General features: G+C 43.3%; 1 pseudogene; it reads right to left on the minus strand.

Annotated features, from left to right (window-relative positions):
- Positions 1-524: 524 nt before the first annotated feature.
- On the minus strand, positions 525-2,799 carry LOC100715885 (kelch-like protein 12; annotated as a pseudogene).
- Positions 2,800-9,122: the final 6,323 nt, after the last annotated feature.

Raw genomic sequence — 9,122 nt, forward strand, 5'->3', positions numbered from 1 at the left:
AGTAAAGAGATCCCTGCAATAATATATCTTCTTCAGGCTCCAAGACTACACTTCAGTGGTGTTCCAGGTTCATTCACATTCCATCAAATTCAGCCCACAATATTTATTCTAACCTCAGTTCTGATATGATAGCCCTGTCCCCCATCATCAAAGGACTATCACATGAATCTCTTCTCCTGGCGCCCAAATTATGATAGAGGTCTCCCTCCTCTTCCTTCAGAATGAAACTTTAGTGTTCCTAGCTACCTGAACATTAGAAGAGATACTTGTTCCTTGTAAAACAAAACTTGGATTGTACAGCCTTACTCAAGCTGGTGTCCTTCCAATTTTCCAGACTGGATGCTGTCCACATCATTCTCTGCAGTATGTGAGGCACAACTTATACATATTCTCCCAAGCATGTGGGAAGTTATAAACAAAAAGAGAGTACTCTCCAGAGCAGATGGAGAAGGACCCAGACTCTTACACCCATTCAGTGTGCATTCTCTTCTGGTAAGTATCTGCTATCCACCCTGCTGAGGGACTTAACCACCAAGAGAAGGAATATGTGTCAAATGAGTACAATCAGCACTGCACTGATGCCCGGAATCACCCTGTGTACATAGTGCGAAATAAGACATTCTGGACAGGATCCTTGATTCTCCCACAAACTGTCCCTTGAACTGGTCACTTGCTCTGGATGGTGCTCCAAAAATGGCCACTTCTCTTGGAGAACACACACCAGCGTCACAGCGCTGGTTCCCATAGATGTCACCACTTCCCAGCTGTCACTGATAGGGGAATTGCCATCTATTCTGCAACTGCGCACAGTCTCCCATGAAGCACCATGACACATACATAGCACCATGGAGTGGCCATACTAGTAACAGTTGACCAGGAATCAATATGAATGTTGCACATCTCAGCAGAAGAAAAGGTGAGCTGTTCTGTCAAATCCTCCAACCACATAGATATGGTCACTCAGTAGGGCCACTCCAGCACCAGAATGCTTGGTGGCCATTGGTGTAATACTAGTTCAGTGTCTTATGTGGGGATCATATTTTTTCAACTGAGTTTAAGATATTCAAGCCATCATATTCTCCTAGGCAATAGATCACTATGTTGGCCACTACTAGGCCAGCACCATCTCGGGCTGTCTGCATATTTCCCAACATACTCTATTGATCAGTGTTTTGAGTCATATCATTCCATACTGGCGCCTGCTTCTATCAAAGCTTCTAGAGACATAGATCATATCTCCCAGGGTAGCAGCTTCAGCAAGGCCACAGCAGATGTTCATCAGAGCCATAAAATACCAGACCCCATCCTCATTTTGCTGTGTGGTCCAGCCTTTCCACCGAACTGACTTCAGAATGGCCACTATAACTACCAATTACAGAGATCCAGTCATGTAGGGACACTGAGGCCATGTAACATGTCTTGCGAGTGATGCTTGGCAAAGCTCCACTGTTGAGTTTTGGGGTCCTATTTCTCAACCACATTGACGGGAAACTTCTGGCTTCCAAAGGCCCCAACCACCAGGTATGCTTCATTGGCTCCTGCATGAGCCCTGGTCCGTGGGTCCTATATCTGATTCTGAAGTTAAGGTCTCACATGAAACTTCTTGGCTTCATTAACCAGATTCCTGCAGTGTAAACTACGCTGGATGAAAGGATCGGTATCTGTCACATCTGTAGTGTTCCTGGGGGTCAGCAGGGCATCCCCACATACTGTAGTGCAAACACACTTAGAACAAAGGATCTTTCATGTTTTAGTTTTCAGACTTTTAACTACACATAGTCACACACAAACCCTTTATATTTTAGTTTTATTCTTTCTAATTTAAAATGAGATCATATATTTTTTGAAGAAAGAAGAGATTTCTACCAGTTAGTGGTTAGAACTATACAAGCCAGGCAAGGATTCTGTGCTCCTTGGCATGCTTTGCCCTGTTGATGACAGCCTTGTAGACTGGCTTTTCACAATCCACCTGAATTTCATCACACTTGATTAGCTTGTCCCCCTCTCTTTGACTTACTTTTTTTTTTTAACTTTTTATCGGTACCAGGGATTGAACTCACGACCGCCTGCTTGCATGGCAGGTGCTTATGCTGCTGAGCTAAATCTCCAGCCCCCTCTCTTTGATTTAGAAGAATGAATTCTTCATGCTGTACCACTTCAGGAAGATACTTCTGACTAGAAACCTCAGCCTTTTGCATCAAATCAACACAGCTCTGAGTTTCAGGAAAATGTCTGATACCCAGGCAATTAGAAGGGTCCAGCTGGCTTTCTAAGAACTCACAGCAGGCTGGCTTCACACCATTCAGCTGAAGCCAACAAGCTGCGGGAGCAGTTCTTGTACACTCTCCACCGTCACAGGTACTGTTTCTGTGTACACAATGTCCAGTAGGATTTCCACTTAAACGTTGGATATCAAATAAGGTTTCTCCTGCACTGAAAACTCACTAGTGATCATGGCACAGAAGCAGTCACTGCAGGAGCCAGCACAGTCTGATGGGCAGGAAGTCTTTCTGCTCCATTGTCAGCATCACAAGAGAATATTGCTCTTCTTCAATGAATCCATCCTCATCCTTGAGGATGGATTTAGTGTATTTGTCATTATGTCTTTGGGGGCATAATGCCTCCCACCAAGCAATATGGAGAAAGAACAAAAGGGGTCTTTGGATTCTTCAGTTCTACTCTAGGCCACCCTGAGGTGGGGACTGACCCTGCCCGAGGGCCAGCAGTGGGCTCAGCCAGGGCTAGGCATTGCTGTGCAGGCCCAGGGGCTCTGGAGACATCCTTCCCATCTTTTACCATCTGCATCTGTCAGAGAAACTGTGCTCATTATTAACATAAAAGTGTGTCTAGAAAATCCTTGATATTACGTTCTAAGTAATATAGGAAAACATATCCCAAAAGTGAGGTAACTTTCAAAGTAAGCCCTTTGGGGGAAATAGATATTTATGGTATCTTAATTGTCAATTATTTTTGAGTTATTCCTATGGAATTTGCCAGAAGCATTTACAAATATATCAACAGTGAGTCAGTAACTGAAAAATCTTCATACATTGAACAAGAATTCAATTTGAGAAAATAGGTATTTGGAGCCAACCAGGATGAATAGAATGGTTGATTAAGACTGGTTAATTAAACTGCTGAGACTGATTTTGTGAGTGACTCATAAATAGTTCTGAGAACAATTTTAATATTTGAGGTTATGGCAGCAACTTATAGTGCCAGCCACTGTGCCAAGGGTTTCACATACTGACTCTCATAGATACCCAGAGTGATTTCAGATTTTAACACAATTTTATTTTGCTACTATTTTTTTGCATTGATAACGGAAGTATGACTGGAAAATCAGTGTCTGCTGATTCACTCACATGTTTATTTTCTTTGATTATAAGTTTTTAAACCTGTACCAGAAAGGGCAAGAAGTGGATGTTACCATATATACAAACACAGAAGCTCTGAAGTCTTTGAAACCCACAGATTTGGAGCTGCCTTACCAAAGGCACAGTGCTGAGTGGGAGTAGGATGAAAAAGAAAAGTAAACATCAGTCCAGAGAGGCTGGGAGGAATATTGCATCAAAACTAACTCAGCATCGATAGATAGGCCAATTGTTTGGGATCTTTATAGCACAATCTGCTGGAAAGCTGTTAGGATTCCCCCCTCTCTTAGTTACAGCAGGTTGTTCTTAATGATACATTGTCTCTTGGCTACCTTCATGCTGGATTTGAACTGTTTCAATCTGTAGACAATGAAGGCAGGAATGCTTTTTAAAATGCAGTTTTCCCAAGTGTCTGGGATTGTATTTAATTCTTAAACTAGAGCTACAGTTGGAAAAAAAAAAAAAAAGAAAAGAAACACAGGTTTAAAAATAGCCTGAACTGTTAAGAAACACTCTTGAAAACACACAACAATGTCTTATTTGGTTACTTAGTTTTACTATGTGGCTTTGCTGTTTGTGACTCTGTTTGTAATTACCCTCCCAGTGACCCTCTTTCTTTGTTACTCTACAATAGTCTCTTTTTTCATGGGAAATGGGTAGGAGATGTCAGACAGACTAGGCTGTGGCCCTGTTAATTTGCAGATAGATGAAGTGAAATCTTTTTGCCACCTGCTGTGGAACGGAGAAGAGGCTGCCTCCTCAGACACCCTCAGCAGCAATCATGAAACTCTCTGGCCTCCTTCTTTAAAGTCTGAGCAGGTCTTTCTGTGATTCACCATAATTCTTCCCCTCCGCGGGCATGAGGATCAAAGTCTTCTCAGCTAACGTTTCCATAGCAAGAGGCAAGCTGGCTTTCTTTCCCTAGAAAATGTTTATTTCCATATAAAAAGATGAGCTTAATTCCCCAAAGATGTTTTAGAACAAATCTATCAATCATTTACATCTCTATTGCACTGATCGATATTTTTCTTGACTAGAGACAAAAAATCCTGACTGCAAATAGCTTTCTTAAATATAATGCTTGATTGCATATTCCTTTCTTCCCTCCACACAGAAAACCCAGAGAAACAAATAAAGCTGAAATTCATATTATTTGCTTCATAACAGGGCTTTCTGCAGTCATGCTTCTCAATAGCATGTTTTCTGAACACTGTACTTCAGCTTTAGTACTCAGCTGTGTTTAGGAAATCATCTGAAAACATTCAGGGCAGCTGAAACTTTAGTGGAAATAAAAAGTAACCTAAATAAAGTACTAACCTTTGAAGGGCTTTTATTTCTCAATAAAAGCCATAAAATTGGACCAGTATCTGGAAAGGTGCTTATCATTTTTATGACAGCAATGCCAGTGTTTGTTACTTGAGAGATAGTGATAGTGGAAGCAGCAGGTGTTTTAACTTATAAGCTCTTGATTTGAGTCCACAGCATCAAGAGAATTACCTTTGTTTTAAGCAGTCATTGGTTTACGAGTAATACTTGTGTAGTGTCAGAGAGAACTAGGTCCCAGGAGACTCTGCCATGGATTTGCGTGCTTTCTCTGCCTTACACATTTGGTAATTTTGGGCAAATTACAAATATTTTGAGCCTCAGTTTAAAAAAATAATTAAAAATGAGCAAAGGATTTTGACAGACCTTCCTCCAAAAAAGATCTACAGTTGCCAAACAAGCACATAAACAGATGCTCAACTTCACTCATTTTTGAAAGAATGAAAATAAATACCAAAACCAGATAACAGTTAACATCAAGGGAGATAACTGTTGTCTTCAAAATAGAAAAATAAAAAGTGTTGGTGAGGATTAGAAAAAGTACAATTCTTTTGTATTGCTGGTAGGAGCATAACATGGAGCTCCTGTAGAAAACAATTTGCTTCAAAAAGTTAAATAGAATTATAGGATCCAACAATTTAACTTTTAGAAAAATATACAGAAGAACAGCAGGATTTTAAGGAGATGCATATGTAGCAGTGCTCATAAAAGCATTAATTGTGTTCTCTACAATGTGGGAATGACCCAAGTGTTATTCCCTACTTATAGGTTGTTATAAGCTAAAAAACCCAAAATGTGCTGCACTTATTATAACTTGTTCTCTCCCTGTAAAAGGAAAAAGGCAAAACAAAACAAAACAAAACAAAACTTGTGTAATTGTCAGTTAAGTTGCAACCTTGTAACATACCCACCATGCAACCTCCTCCCTGCCTCCCTGGTTCCTGTAACTGCTTGTTCCCCTCCCTGGTTCCTTTTATGGGGACAAACTGATCCTAAGACCCTGACCCCTCTCCTTGTGGCTTGCTACTTTATAACTCCCTGCTGCCCCTGGCTCGGGCTTTTCTGGGACAGTACCACTGCTGAGCTCATCTAATAAAGCGCTTCTTTTTGATTTTTGGAGTCCATCATTCTTCTGCTCATATCATTTGAGGCTTCTCCATCTGAGATCCTGCCATTTAGGGGGTTTACCCACCCTGGGCTCCTACTGTTCGGATGACATCAGGATCTTTTTGAATGTGGCTTCTTCTACCTGCAAGTATTTCTTACTTTCATTTTGCACCACAATCTTTCTCTTTACTATGACTTGGAGTCAAGTTTTCAGGCTTACTTCCATTTGAGGTGAGATGTCACCAAATTAGGATGAGTTACTGCTGTTTGAGGGAGGAATTGATCTCTGATGGGTGCACCACATTTGGGGAGTCAAGTTTCCAGGTTCCCATTTGAGGTGAGATGTCACCAAAACTTTGTCTTAGATCTCCTATACCTTCATCTCCTTGTTCTGTCCCTGATTTGTCCATTACTGAGAATCCTTGCAATTTAAGCCAGACCTAATATGTAAGCCAATTTTTTAGAGAATTTTTTATATCAGCTGATTAACTCGAGTTAACTAAATTAGATGATTTTTTTGTGAGGCTACTTGGTTACTCAATTGAAAAGCATGCTCTTACCTAGGCTAGACTGCATCTAGCAAAAATTGGTTATTTTAAAATCCCTGGGGCAGGTCTACAATCAACAAACAAGAGAGTGGCCGCCTAACAATCTTAACCAGCTCCTGATTGCAAAATCGAGGACCTGCCCCAGTCTCCATAGCCCTTTGGGTGATTCTTTGTGTGGCAGGCTTCTGCCATCTTGTCTTTGTCTGTGTGGCAGGCCTCTGCCATCTTGTCTTTGTTTGCTTCTCTGCACCCCTTGTCTCGAGTGTCTACTATTATGGGCCAGACAGCTTCCTCCCCTTTGTCACCCTTGCAACTCGTTCTTAATCATTTTAAGGATTTTAGGGATCAAGCTGCCAGATATGGAGATCCTGTCTACCCTAAAAGGCTGAGAACTTTCTGTGAACTTGAATGGCCTTCTTTCGGTGTCAGGTGGCCTTCACAGGGAACTTTTAACTTACAAGTCTCTCAACAGGTCTGTCAAGTCATTTTCGGATTCCCTTACAAGCCAGCCATGCACCCTGATCAAGTGGTCTAATGGTTAGGATTCCGCGCTCTCACCCATCAGCTGACCTGGAATGACTGCCAGGAGTTTTTGCAGACTCTCTTCACATCTGAGGGGCGCTAGCGAATCCACACTTTGGTGCGCCGATTGATCTGTCCTCGACACCAACAGGGAGCCCACTTTGGATCTAATGAGTCTCGATGCTGTTTTCCTTTTTGACCCGCCCCAACTGGGACCACAGCACAGATGGAGGTGAGGAGGCTCTCGATTGGTACCGTCAGACTCTTCTTGTGGCACTCCGAAGTGCTGCCCAAAAGCCGACCAACTTACCGAAAGTAACTGAGGTAAGACAGTTGTCTTCTGAGTCTCCGTTGGCTTTCCTTGAGCGCCTCCTAGAGCCCTATCGTATATATACACCTCTAGACCTGGAGGCACCAGAGAATAGAGGAGCTATTAATATAGCACTCCTCTCTCAGTCAACCCCTGATATTAAATGAAAGTTGCAAAAATTAGAGGGTTTTGAAGGGATGATGTTAGATAGCCCAAAAGGTTTTTACAACAGGGAAGACCCACAAGACAAAAAAATTCACCAAAATCTTTGCTGTACTATTAAAAGGACATACTCAAGGCAAAAAAGGGAAAAGACCAACTATAAAGGCCCTTCTAGACAAGAATCAATGTGCATATTGCAAGGACTTGGGCCATTGGAAAAAGGATTGTCCAAAGTTAAAGGCCAAATTGGAGAAAAGGGAAACCACCCCTCAGGTCTTATTGGAAAAAGATTGACAATTTCAGGGTTTGTCCATTCCCCCCAAGCCCGGGGAAACTTTAACTGTTGGGGGGAGGGCAACCCATACTAGTATCAACCCATGGTTGATACTAGACTTCGCTGAGCTGGCAGTACCCTATTTAGAAGTCCTACCCTTCATTTGCACATCATTCGGGGTCCTGTTGGCATTTGTCTCTGACTTCTTTTGTCCTACATAGACCCTGCAGCTGTTCTGCAGCCTGGGTTTGACCCTCAGAAGAAAACTACCTTGGGTAGGCTGAGCCTTGGGTAGAGGGCTATGTCATTCTGCCTTGGCTGGGTGTTGTGTGTTAGTGCTTGGTCTTTTCCTGTGCGCCTTGCCTGTAGAGGTATTTCCCATCCCAAGAACTGGTCATTGGTAGTCCTAATTTGCAGAATAGGAAGAGATGTTAACAGGGTGCCCAGCACCTCGGTTATTGGATTGTGTTGAAGTTTCACCACGGGTGGCTTTGCAGCACCGTTGTGGTGGTGAAGCCCCTTCCACTTTACCATGTGGACTTCCCTTGGAGGGCAGCTTTTTGCTCCTAGGGATCTTTCTGCTCATTGGATTTGGTAACCACTATCTCCTAGTGCAGAATAAGCCATCCAGAGGGCTATGTGAATGGAAATTACATGGCATGCTACGCATAAGGTTCTTTCGTGTGTGAGTCGCCCCAGGCAGCCGAGCACACAGGGTCTCCTTGATGGGACCTCCTTGGTGTGACAATACAGGCACGGACTTTGGCCCTGCTGACTGCCAAGCATGCAAACATGCCATGGGCCATGGGCCAGAGAAAGAGACTCTGTCCTTGAGGCTGTCTGGCTTCTGTTCCTGCAACTGCTTGAGTCTTCCACATGCATCACATGCAGGTGGTTACTGCAATGGAGGACACTACCTAGGTCAAGAATTGATGCATAGCATCTTCCTGGAAGTGTTCAGTGAGTGTCACTCAGGGGGATAGCAGCATTCAGGCGCCCTTCACAGCACAATCTCAAGGCCTAAGGATGCCTCCCCTGGGTTCTTCCAGTCATCCAGTGATCTTCTCTTCTCGCTCTCCTTCTCATCCATGTATGGAGCACCATGCTGCCCTTCTTGAGCTCAACCACAGCCGTGGTGTCTGCCTAGGTAGACACCTCTCAGAAAGTCACTGTGCATATGCATCCTGACTTGGTGGTGTTCTGGCCACAGTCCCACAGGCTTGTTAGAGGAAGCACTGTTCCCGAGCCACTGGGGAACAGCAGCACAGGAGTATAGCTTCTCTCAGGAAACCAGGTCCGCTTTTCCAAGTTTGTTGCTGTCTCCTGCAGCAACAAACATGGCAAGGCCTGTAGAGGCCTTGCAGGCTCTCGACACAGCTCAGCTCCTGTGACCCACTTCTCTTGGCAAAGAAGTTGCACACAGGGTGTTGAGTTGGTGAGCGTCATTTTTCTTGGGCCTGTGAATTCTGCCACCATCTAAAAGCTGTGAAGGGACTAGAGAA

Source organism: Cavia porcellus, unplaced genomic scaffold (assembly GCF_034190915.1).
Source record: "Cavia porcellus strain 051 isolate PalLab524CR breed Dunkin Hartley unplaced genomic scaffold, mCavPor4.1 scaffold_2, whole genome shotgun sequence".
NCBI lineage: Eukaryota > Metazoa > Chordata > Mammalia > Rodentia > Caviidae > Cavia > Cavia porcellus.